The sequence below is a fragment of the Barbus barbus genome (assembly GCF_936440315.1).
Source record: "Barbus barbus genome assembly, chromosome: 10".
Taxonomy (NCBI): domain Eukaryota; kingdom Metazoa; phylum Chordata; class Actinopteri; order Cypriniformes; family Cyprinidae; genus Barbus; species Barbus barbus.
In genome coordinates this window covers 10279117-10291313 of record NC_136738.1, presented here as the reverse complement: position 1 = coordinate 10291313, position 12197 = coordinate 10279117, and the positions used below count along the sequence as shown (strand labels likewise).

The window sequence follows — 12197 nt, the reverse complement described above, 5'->3', positions numbered from 1 at the left end:
ACACTTGGGATTTGCTAAATTTATAATAAATGGGGTGGTGATGGCACAGTGGATAAGACACATGCCTTTGGTGTGAGAGACCCGGGTTCGAATCCACTGTGAGACACCAATGTGTCCCTGAGCAAGACACTTAACCCCTAGTTGCTCCAGAGGCGTGCGACCTCAATTGTAAGTCGCTTTGGATAAGAGCGTCAGCTAAATGAATAAATGTAAATGTAAAAAAGCACCTAAAGAACCCTCAGACTACCTCAGGCAAGATTCTCTGGTCTGATAAACCTCAATTTCAAGCATCATGTTTGAAGGAAACCAGCTCTGCTCATCACCTGCAAAGTACCACCTCAAAATTAAAGTGTGCTGGTAGCAGCCTCATGCTGTGGGGGTATTTTTCAGCAGCACTAAGGGACTCGTCAGAGTAGAAAAAAGCTGAGTGCACCAAAATATTGAAATGCCATTAATGATTCAGAATCTCAGACTAGACAGAAGGTTCACCTTCCAACAGAACAACCCTAAGCCCACAGCCAAGATAACAAAGGAGTTGCTACGGAACAACTCTGTGAATGTTCTAGAGTGGCCCAGCCAGAGCCCAGACTTGAAACCGACTGAACAACTCTGGAGAGATCTGAAAACCGATGCTCCCCATCCAACCTGATGGAGCTTGAGAGGTCTTGCAAAGGAGAATGGGAGAAACCGTCCAAAAATAGATGTGCCAAGCTTGTAGCATCAAACTCAAAATGACTTTAGGCTGTAATTGTTGCCAGAGGTGCTTCAACAAAGTATGAAGGCTTGTGAATACATTTGAACGTGATTTTTTTTTTATTTTTATTATTATTATTTTCTTCTGCTTTTTATTTTTAATAAATTTGCAAAGATTTCAAACAAACTTCGTTCATGTTGTTATTATGGGGTATAATTTGTAGAATTTACTTAACACTGAGATGTGAAAATCTAGGCAGAACACACACACAGCTTTAACATGGACATTACTAAATTCAAGATATGCATGTGGTATAAGATTCTTGATCAAATATAATAATTTATTTAAATTACTGGATAACTTCAGAACCAAAGTGTTAAAAACACAACCCCATCACAATCTCACAACCCCGTTATGATCAAATAAATAACGGGGGTTGAGTGTGACGGGGTTGTGATTTTTTTGCTCAAAATGGCCCCTGCCCTAAATGTAGTGAATAACAGGAGAGCACATGTTATGCATGATATTAAGAAATCATGTATCTTGTTAAAATGTCAAAGATCATTTTCACAAGTAATCATTTTCTAATGATGTAATCTTTATTTGATGTAAAGGGGTTGAGTCGTTAAGCTTGACAATGACAATATCACAATATTAATTGTGTTATAGTTATAAAATAAGGTGGTAACTTGCCTATGTCTGCTCACAATATTGTTCAGAAGAGTTATATGATGTCACTTCCTAATATTGATGTCACATAAGGATCAGTTCATTACTTTTTATGGGGGGAGAATGATTTGTGTAACGGGGTTGAGGAGTTACTGAGGTACATAACTAAATAATATGATTTTAATTAATAATCATGAATTTACTTAGAAAAAAAACATTACCTACCAGCAAAAAACAACAGATAGATATTTATGAGAATAGCAAAATTTATGGACTTTTTTCTAATTTTATTATTCATATCCCAAGTACACTTTCATAGAAGGCAAAATAGGTGGTGACAACTGAAAAAAAACAAGATAATTTCTAATATATAGATAAAACGTATGACATGTTTTTAAACCTTATTAAAGGAGACATTTCAATTAATACTAAAATATTTTAAAAATAGTTTTTGGTGACCCAATAGATAAAATACACTTAAAAAGGTCAGAGGGACTCAAATCGTACCGGTTTTGTGGAATGACTCAAAGACTTTTACTTTGAAAAATAAACGTTTTTGTGAACAAGTTATTTTTACTTTCAACAAGGACGCGGCTAACAAGTGAGCAGTGCTGTCATCACAAATCACGCTTAATAGATGAAAGGATAAATGGCGATATGACAAAGATAACGCTTTCCTCAGTGGACATTTAGACGTATGTTTTATTGTCTGTAGGAGATGCTGTATCAGATGCAGGTAATCAGTCATTCAGTCCATCTCTCTCTCATAATACTTCACTCTACATAATACAAGCTTTTACTACAGTAATACTATAAGATCTTACTATAAAAATAATACTATAAAATCTTGGAGTCTTGGCAACATGGCGGAGCGGACACGCATTACGGCAGGTGCTGCGGGAGTTTGCTCGGTCAAAACCAAATACAAGTACAAGATTAATCTCAATAAGAATAGTTTTTGTTGCAAATCAAACTTCAAACCGATAACTGGAATTGGATTTAATGGAAATATGGCGTACAGAGGCGGCATGATTATTTATATCTTTGCTCTCCTGCTGGTTTCGCTCCGTTGCTGCTGGTCCGGTCGAGCTGGCGGTGCTGAGCGGGTGGACCTTGTTGTCTTCGCTCAGTGGAGTCATCAAGCTGCATATTCAAATATCCTGAGCAATGGAAGGGCTAATTTACCAACTGCTGCCCGGCCGCTCTATGATGAAATCTTCAAGCCCGTGTTACAGGCTAACCGGCTACCTGCTAATTACGATTTTCCTGGCAGGTGACGTTCATTTAAATCCGGGACCTGTTTGCAAAGTAGAACGAAAGCCATTGCCGGATACACCTGAGCTTGTAAACGCCACTGAATTACATCAAAGAAGCGACAACCGATCTGTAAGTCAGACTGCAATTCTGCAAAATACTATTCTTAACCCGAACAGCTGTATACATAAATAACACTTGAGTAGAATTACGATTAAAAGGAAGTTTGAACTCTTTCAACCAGTAAACCAGGCTAAAGTCTTGTGGGATAAACGACTAAAACCCAAAGGACTGCTCGGCGGACATTTGAATATTAGAAGTATTGTATCAAAGACTGAACAAACTGAAGGTTTGCTGATGGATTCGAATTTGGACTTTCTTTTTCTCTCGGAATCATGGCTAACTGAGTTATCACTAAGGACTGCTTTTTCTGTACCTGGGTATCATGTTTTTAGAAAAGATAGAAAATTAGGTAGAGGAGGAGGAGTTATTTTGTATGTTCGCAATCATTTTAAATGTGTTGAAGTTCATCTTAATTCCACGCAAGACTTAGAAAGTGTTATTGTTTCTATTGTGTTATCTCCCCAAATGTCTTTTACTGTGGCTGGATTATACCGACCCCCTAATTCTACAAAAATATTTTATGACAAATTGAAATCCGTATTAAAGGAAATCGGTTCGAAAACTGAATTAATTGTTTTAGGTGATTTTAATATAAATTGGATGGAAAAAGTTAAGAGACATCAACTCAAAAGTATATCAGATCAGTATAATCTTACACAAATGATCCTTGGCCCAACTAGGGTTACTCAATCAACACAAACTCAGATAGATTTAATTTTTAGTAATAAACCTGAAAGAATTACAAAATGTTATAATTTGGTAACTGGTATGTCAGACCACAATTTGACCTTAATTGTAAGAAAGTTGACAAAACAACGATTTTTCTATAAATTAGAGGGCAAAAGCTTTTTTAATATTATACCAAAATCACTTGTCGGTCAACTTGATGAGAAATTAAAGCACCTGGACTGGAATGATGTTTTACAGTCTGGGGAAATAGAGGAAGCATTTAAATGATGTTTTATTAACAAAGTTCGGGAGGAGCACGTTCAGATAATTAACACAAGTGGAGAGCACTCAGCAATCAATGGTAAGAGGTGTATATATACACTCAGCAGTCTCACCTCATTCCATTGACAGTTTTGCAGCATCCCTCCACCACCCCTTCTCCACGCTTCTAGTCCTAAGCACTTACATAGGGGGGGAGTACTCTGGGTTCGGGCCGAACTCCGAGCTCGGAGCACTCCCCCCGGACAGCACGCCAAATACGCATTAAACTTTACCCCTTTAAATTATATGTAAGTGTGAACTCGTGAATACTATGATGGATAGAGTTAATAAAACTAAAAATGAATTTTGTAAAAATGTTTTTTACTCAAATAAAATACGTTTGCCATGGTTAAATGAATATCTCTGGAAGCTAATGAAGCAGAGAGACTTGGCATTCAAAGCTGCTCTTAAATCTAAATTACCACATGATAAGAGAAAATTCCAGGATCTGCGAAATAAAGTAGTAAAAGAATTAAGGCAGGCCAAAGCTGATTATTTTATTAAATTAATTGATGATTCTAAAGGAAATAGTAAATTAATATGGAAAAATATTGATAAAATTACAAAGGAGAATAAAGCAGTTCAAAATTGGGATAAAGGTCTATAAAGGACCAATCAAAATTAATAGAAGATAAAGAACAAATAGCTACAATTTTTAACTCATTCTTTTTGAATTATGCACAGTGTCTGGCCAGGAAATTTGGTGTTAGATCAGGAGTACTAGAACCTATAAACAATGAAACTCCTGTCTTCACAATGGAAAATGTTTCAGAATCTACTGTAATGAAAATATTTGATAATTTAAAAGGCTCTAGGTCTAAAGATGTTTATGATATCAACGCACAATTTTTTTTAAAACTTATAAATCATCTCTCTGCAAACCTCTAACACATCTGATAAATATGTCAATAACAAACTCCTATTTTCCATCCTGCTGGAAGGTGGCAGTAGTGATACCTATCTTTAAAGTGGGTGATATGACTTTTCCATTTAATTATAGACCCATAAGTATCCTTCCAATAGCATCGAAAATTGCAGAAAGGGTAGTTAGTGATCAATTAGTTTCTCATTTAAATGAAAGCGAAGTAAATTTACATCCAATGCAATTTGGGTTTCGAAAGAATCATTCTACAGAAATGGCTAATTGTTTTTTTTGTCGAACAAATTAGAAGTCAACTTGACAAAGGTGGTGTTGTTGGAGCTGTGTTTTTAGATCTTGCAAAGGCATTTGACACCGTTAATTATAACTGTTTAATTTCCAAATTTCAGAATTTTAATTTATCTGCTACTGCCTTGACCTGGATGAGATCATATTTGACTAAGAGGAAACAATGTACAAGAGTGGTTGATAAGTGTTCTTCTTTTGCTAGCTGTCCTATAGGGGTTCCTCAAGGGTCTATTTTAGGACCCATTTTATTTAGTATTTATATTAATGATCTCCCTCAAGTATGTCCAGGTGTTAATGTTCTAATGTATGCAGATGATACTATGCTTTTTGTTCAAGCAAGAACTAAAGAACTTGTTGCAAGCAAACTGACATCTGCAATGGTGGAAGTCTTGAATTGGTTAAATAAGTCTTGTTTGTCCCTTAATGTAAGCAAGACAGTTTGCATGTATTTTACTGCACGAAACAATAACTCTTGTGAATCCTGATATCGTACTCAATGGTGAAGCAATCAAATGTGTGACACGTCAATTATTTAGGAATAATAATTGACCAACACCTGTCTTTTGAAAAACAAGTAAGAAGGGTTATAAATAATGTTAAATTCAATTTAAATAATTAAAAAAACATCAGGCATCAACAGTCTCAATCAGCTGCACTACTTTTTGTACATACTTTGATTCTTCCTCATTTGTCATATTGTATAACAACCTGGTCACAGGCAGGTGTGACCACACTTAAGCCTGTGTACTCTCTTTATAAACACATTTTGAAAGTGCTAGACAAAAAAACAGAGGATTACCATTATTGTACCATTTTGAAAAAGTAATTTTTTTTTAATTTTGATAATTTTTTATTTTACAGTGATGTATGCCTGATGTACAAAATTATCCATAATCTTGCTCCCCCTCCTCTGAGGGGATGCCTGGCCCATAACGGCAGTGCCGGTAGGACAAGAGCATCTGCTAGGGGAGATTTAGTACCGCAGTATAGAAAAACTGCCTTTGGTCAAACAGCGTTCTCGGTTAGAGTAGTGAGGTTATGGAATTCTTTATCTACAAACATTCGAAGTATTGACAGATACACAGTTTTTAAAACTAATCTTAAGCACTGGATACTATCAGAACAAATCTGCAACCACTAATGACTTGTTTTTTTTTTTTTTATATATATTGTTTTTTACTTTTGTGCATATATGTATTGTGATGTTCTATGTGGTGCATATGTAATATTGCATGTTATATAATTTGTTTACCTGCCCAGGGACAGCAGATGTAAATTAGCTATTAGCTAACTCTGGTGCAATTACTTTTAATTGTGCATTGTCCCTGTAAAAATAAACAATAAAGTAAAGTAAAGTAAAATGACGTTTTGGAATTAGTAATGGAGGCCTGGGCTCCGCTGTTAAACTGTCAACTTTAGATTTAAATCTGTGGTGGAAGTAAGTAGTTCTGCACAAAAGAGGGCTGTTAAAGACACTTTGTTGTTGTTTGTAATTTATTTACACACTCGTGCCGTCGAACTGTTGTATAAATGCAATATCACACGAGTAGAAGTGCGATATGGCTGTATATTGCACGGCTGTGATTCAGGCCGAGTATATTGCTTATATATATATATATATATATATATATATATATAGTGGTGGGAGGAGCAAACGACAGACACAGTGGGCGTGGCGTCAGGCCTCAGAGAGGTTTTTATTAAACAAAAATATTAAAATAAAGTGTCCAAAGGGGGAAAAGTGTCCAAAATAAACAGGGATCTGGTGTCCTCGTTGTGCTGCGGGGCTTGTGAAGGAGGGCAGTGTTCAGGAGGGAAGGGTCCAGGTAAGGGGCGGAGTCCGGTGGCCGCACGCGCTCCCCTCCTGGTCCGGGGCGCGAGGGGCGGCGGCTTCTGCTCGCGGCTTCGTCCTCTGCTGGCCGCGGCACTTCTGGGGGACTCTACGGCCCGGCATTCTGGCCCGTCGGCCGTATCACGAGTGCGGCGTCATCTGGACTGTGGGTCCGGCGGCTCGCGTCTCTGGCGGCGGCAGGAAATCCCTCAACGCTCCCTTCCTGGACCCGCGAGGACACCAGCGTGCATGCACGAGGGAAGAGACCGGTCTCCAGAGCCTGGTGAAGGGCGGCGAATACGGGACGGGGTGGTGATGACAATAGGCTTGTTTGAGATGAGCAAAATCTGCGCAGAACCGATCACCGGTGATCAGCGCGAGATGCATGCCGGTTAGAAATGTGTCCGAGTGCGGTCTGCCTTGCTCTGATGTCATGCTGACGTATGTCAAAAATCTCTCGCGAGCGCAAGGCGCACGTGTCGGATTCTGCAGTCGAGCGCAGTTGCTCTCCACCAACTGCGCTGATCAAAAGCATCATGGGAAACGACTTGCTGACGACACAGCTTAATGCTCATTGGCTGCGAATGTCATCTGATATTTTTTCCCCTTAATCCTAAGAAGTCCATTAGCTATAGCCTAATACTATTTACTTTTTCTATAGTAATTTATTAGTAATTAGGACATGTGCTTTATTTATTTACCCTTTTATTTTTATTTTCTTGGTTTGAAGTCCTGTTTGTTGTAATTTTCTCTTTATGTATTGTATGCTGGTGTTAATTTTGTACATTTACATTTTTGTACAACATTATTCCATTAAATAAATTAGTCAATCCATCAATACATGCATGCATAGGCTACATCTAATGTGTTGGTTTTGCAATTAGGCCTCATGTTTGTGTTTTATCTGAGATCTTTATCTGGGTATGTCTTATTTCAGGAGTGCAGTAAACAAAGCCCACACATGCATGCTAATTTCTTAATTTAAAATGCGTTTTTGTTTCATATTAATTTTGAATAATAATTTGCTGTACACACTTTTCCTAATCATTAAACATGAAATTCAAATTTACATTAAGGTGACAAACAATTGTGTAATATATTTATATGGAATATGTTTCATGTAAAAAAGGGATAGTTCACCCAAAGATTTTTTTTGGGGGGGGGGGGGGGGGGTAAACTGTCCCTTAAGTAGGATACACATAATTAGGTTAATCAGCTGTGCCATATCACACTCTGAAATGTTTAACCCATAATTAGGGATAACAGTGTAAATTTAGTGCAGCATCTGTGTGCTCCTCATTTCTCATTATGGCTTTGATTATAAAAGGCATCCACAAAGTGCGATAAAGAGCGCGAACGCGATCTCTTCCATTGCTGACGTTTGCAGTCCAACAACACAACGAGATTCAGGAAGTGTCCGGCTTGCCTGCACTTTTTTCCCTCCTCCCCTCACTGCAGCCGCCTACTCTCGACTAAATTACAGGCGAGGCAAGGCGCATCTCAAATAAGCCTAATAAGGGGGGAGGCAGCCGACTCGTCACAATATACACACACACACATCAGTGGCGTTCCGTCCATATAAACTGCGAATGGGCCGCATACCCAGGCCGTCTGAGAGAATGAGTTCATGGGCTAATTAATATAAACATGATTATACCTTATAATTTGAGATGTGACTTAAAGCTTAATAAAGTATTGGGAATAAGTATGTCAAATTATTTATTTTAAAAAACTGTAATTTTCTATAAATCTACGTCAGCGACAGAAGCTTCCGGGTAAGCGTATTCTCCGCAGTTTTGGTGCCTCCGCTCTGTTGCTATAGGTGTGTTCGACTTCATGCAGCGCCGCACAGACCTATCGCCGAGAGCAGCAGCTAAGATTTGAGAGCTGTATTGGAAATGAAGATGTTAGAAACACACATCATTGTTGTCATGTGGTGAATTTGGCCAATCGTGAAACAGCTGTCGTCATCAGCGCTCTTGCAGTCGCTCTGGAAAAACTGCGCTGGCTGATTGAGCCAGCTGTTCTCGAAAACGCTCTCGCAGTACTTTGATGCCACACGTGACAGTAACGTGGCGTCTGCGCCGGTTCAAGTCGGACAAATTTCCTAACCAGTGGAGGTCCAAGATGGCGCTCTGATCGGTCACGTTCTGTTGAGCTCCACAAACTCAATGGTTTATTTTATCAGGGAATGCAGTTTGGAAGTTTGACTTCATAATTTATACCGTTTAATTTTAACTGCCAGAATGGGAAAATCTGAAAAAAGGAAGAACCGGAATGGACCTAAAACCGCTACTAATGCTATCAAAACGGCTAATGAATCAGCTTGTCAAGCCTACCAAGATCCCTTGGCTGAAAATATGCACAATTACTTGAGTCAAGACACTGAATCCGTTGAATTTGAGATGTGTGAGGAAGAATTCCCCTGTCTCCTTCCCTGTCTTCCGGAAACCCCTTGTAAATGTCCTGCCGCTAAACAATGCAAAACTGAGGGTCGTGACACATCTGCTATCCTTTCGCAACTCGGGGAGCTTTCGAGGCTTATTAATAATCGATCCTATGCTCTAGAGAAGATGGTAGGAGAAAATGTGCGTGGAATCTCAAGTATGTAAGAATCGATTAACGAAAACACCAAGCAGATCTCTGGGATAAAATGTTATTGACTTTATGAGTGCTGAGGTTAAAGATCTAAAAGTTAAACTCAGGGTGACTGAGTCATTAGCCAAAAGAGCTGAACTCAATTCACGTCAACAGGAGGAGCGACTTCTTCACCAGAGGCTTACTCCCGTCGATGGAATCTAAGAGTTCACAGGGGTTCCTGAAAATGAGAGAGAGGACGTCCGTGGAAAGATCGTCGATGTATGCCAGCAGCTTCTGCCAGATGCCAAGGATAAACTCGCAGATGCCATGGACACTGTTCATCGGCTGGGTCGTAAGCGGCTGAACGACAACAAACCCAGAGGTATCATCGTCCTTTTGGGGTTTGTAGAACATGTTTCTTGTTGGCCTAAATTATCTGGTATTTTACTTTTAAAAGTTTATCAAATTTTGTTTCAAGTAGAATGCAATATGCTTTTCATACTGCATTTCAGCTCTTTTTCCTGCTTGTCAGAGTTGTGGTTCTCATTCTTAGGCTCATTTGACTGGTTAAAATTCGATATAATTAAACTTCTATTTTGCGCACTTAAGACTTTTTTTTTTTTTTTCCTTTGTTGTTTGTTTCCTAATTTATGTCTTTATCCGTTGTTTCTTTAAATGCTAGAGGTGCTGAGAAATCATAATAAACAAAAAGCTATCTTTTTATATCTCAAACAATTCAGTCGTGATTTTTGTTTCCTGCAAGAGAGTCACTCATCTGTAGAGGACTTAAATTTCTGGAGATCACAATGGGGCCTGGACTTATGGATGTCTCATGGCACAACACATTCAGCAGGTGTATGCATATTAAAAAATAAGTTTAAAGGGAAAATTTTACTCCATAAAAGTGATTTAAGTGGACATTTTGTCTGCCTTGTTGTTGAAACTTCAAATTTGATATGTATTCTTGTTTGTGTTTATGGTTATAACCAGCCAAAAGAAAATGAAGCCTTTATTAGCCGTCTAGAGGAACAAGTGTTAAATCTATTGACTAAATACCCAAATGCCATGCTTTTTTTTTTTGGTGGCGATTTTAATGTGGTTTTAGACAGCAGTATTGATAGGTGGCCCCCGAAACCACCGGATAATTATTGTCTATATATAAAAATGTTCATGCATAGATTTTCTTTAATAGACAGTTGGAGGGAGTCACATCCTCTTGAAAATAATTTCACATGGTGCAGCAACTCTTTTTCTTCTCAGTCTCAAATTGATTTTTGGCTGACTTCTAAGGAATTATGCAACACATCTACCAATATTTTGCCATCACCATTATCTGACCACAAGAGTATTTTTATTCATACTCACTTCCTAGCTTCTGATAATGTGAGTGGATTTTCCTCTTACTGGAAGGTTAACAATTCAGGTCTCCTTTATGATGAGGTGAAAGACAAAATTATTAAAATAATTCAAAACAACTGGAATAAAGCGAGAGAGGAGAATATAATAGATACAGTAGCTATTAGGAATTTACGAAGTACGAAATTGGTAAATATATTAGAAAATTTTGTAGTGATTTGGCAAAAAATAAAAAACTAGATGAAAATATTGTTATATGTAGAATCACAAACCTCTTATCTAAAAATGTAAATAGTTTACTTGACTCTGAAAAAGCAGAATTGGCAGATTTACAACACACATTAGATAACTTATATAAACATAAAGCTGAAGGGGCATTTATTAGATCGCGTAGGAAATGGATTGAGGAGGGTGAAAAAAATTCTGCATATTTTTTTAGACTGGAAAGAGAACAATCTAAAAATAACCAAATTAAAAAAACTTATGGTTGATGGCAATATTACTAATGATTCAAGAAATATTGCAAAGTTCTGTGCCAAGTTTTACAGCAATTTATATACTTCAAAATTAAACCCCAAAACATATGAATGATTTTTTTTTCAGACGTTATCTAACATAAAACAATTGAGTATTTCAGATCAGCATTTTTGTGATGCATTCATCACACTAAAAGAGATTGAGGAAGCTATTAACTCTTTAAAAACCAACAAATCTCCTGGAACAGATGAACTTTTATAAGCTGTTTAGTCACGTTATAACTAATTTTTTATTTAAAGTTTATGAAGAAAGTTTAGAGAAAACAGAACTTCCAGCAACATTATGCCAAGGCCTAATTACTCTTATTCCAAAATCGAAAAAAGATCCCCTCTTCATAGATAATTGGCGTCACACTGCTGAACAATGATTATAAAATATTAGCTTTAGTCTTGGCAAAAAGATTAAAACATGTTTTGAATCATTCACGAAACACAGGGTTCATGCAGAAAATACATTTCTAATAACATACGGCTAGGGGAAGGGGAAGTGGTGTGTGGCCAAGTATGGTGACCCATACTCGGAATTTGTGCTCTGCATTTAACCCATCCGAGTGTACACACAGTAGTGAACATACACCCGGAGCAGTGGGCAGCCATTGCTGTGGCACCCAGGGAGCAGTTGGGGGTTCGGTGCCTTGCTCAAGTGTCTCACCTCAGTCGTGGTATTGAGGGTGGAGAGAGTGTTGGTTATTCACTCCCCCCACCTACAATCCCTGCCGGACCTGAGACTCGAACCCACGACCTTCGGGTTACAAGTCCAACTCTCTATCCATTAGGCCACGACTGCCCTTTAATATTAGAGTAGTATTAGATATGATGGATTACTCAGATTATATTAATAGTGATGGTTTTATTTTCTTTTTAGATTATTACAAAGCTTTTGATACATTGGAAGACGCGTTTTTATTTCAGGCTCTTGAAAAAATTGGCTTTGGCGATTCATTCTGTAGAATGATTAAAATGCTATACATAAACGGAAACAGCTCAATTAAACTG

At 37.9% G+C, this 12197-nt stretch overlaps 1 protein-coding gene across 1 annotated transcript in view; it reads right to left on the bottom strand.

Moving 5' to 3' along the window:
- Positions 1–12197, bottom strand: part of LOC306875915 (polypeptide N-acetylgalactosaminyltransferase 13-like) — a gene marked incomplete at both ends in the record, with an annotated part of 92841 nt that overhangs the window by 2675 nt on the left and 77969 nt on the right. The gene's annotated exons all lie outside the window — the stretch shown is intronic.